The sequence below is a fragment of the Sinocyclocheilus grahami genome, unplaced genomic scaffold (assembly GCF_001515645.1).
Source record: "Sinocyclocheilus grahami isolate Dianchi unplaced genomic scaffold, SAMN03320097.WGS_v1.1 scaffold8225.1, whole genome shotgun sequence".
Taxonomy (NCBI): Eukaryota; Metazoa; Chordata; class Actinopteri; order Cypriniformes; family Cyprinidae; genus Sinocyclocheilus; species Sinocyclocheilus grahami.
In genome coordinates, this window is record NW_015511946.1 from 8,406 (window position 1) to 9,155 (window position 750).

Here is a 750-nt window from a genome sequence, read left to right on the forward strand (position 1 = left end):
GAGGCCTGACAGCAGGTTTCCCAGGGATACTCGTGTATCAGACATATCAGACAAAATTGACTCTTTAGCAAACACTCTACAAGTAAGCTGTTTTTATTCATTGCACGTGAAGGCTCTTCTGTGTTGAATAGGGATCGCAGGGGTCTTTTAATTTAAAAGCTTATGCTTTTGTGCAGGATACAAGTCGAAATTTAAACAAAGTAGATCGGATGTTGGTAGAGTATAAGGAACACACAGATGATCAAGCTGAAGCCATGGCGACAGTGAGTATCGGTACAACACAAAATGGTATGGGATTGTCTCTGATTTCAGATAAAGGTGTTGTATTGAGAGCATGCCCTGTGTTCTAGCTGAGAGAGCACTTAGAGGAGTCCAGCCAGCATCTGCAGGCACCGCAACTGAGAAAATCCACTGGTGGGTGGAGCGCCTCCCTCTCCACGCAGCACACCTGTGACCTGGAGGATGGTGACGCCACAGGTACAGAACAAGCCATAGCTTGCTTGATTACATTTGTGGAAGCTTGTCAATACATTTATTATTTGTAATAGTTCATGCTAATAAATTATGTACATTGGGGCATTCATGGCCTAATGGTTAGAGAGTCGAACTTGTAACCCAAAGGTCACTTGTAACCCAAAGGTTTGAGTCTCGGTACCGGCAGGGATTGTAGGTGGGGGGAGTGAATGTACCGCGCTCTCTTCCACCCTCAATTCATAGTTTTCAGTCACGTGTCAGGCTTGAAGTCCTGGC

The 750-nt window shown here is 45.3% G+C and overlaps 1 long non-coding RNA gene across 1 annotated transcript; it reads left to right on the forward strand.

The window, feature by feature from the left end:
* The first annotated feature begins 21 nt into the window (after positions 1-21).
* On the forward strand, positions 22-442 carry LOC107577996 (uncharacterized). The gene is made up of 3 exons (XR_001608278.1): positions 22-82; positions 177-263; positions 351-442. It is a non-coding gene; the product is annotated as an uncharacterized lncRNA (long non-coding RNA).
* Positions 443-750: the final 308 nt, after the last annotated feature.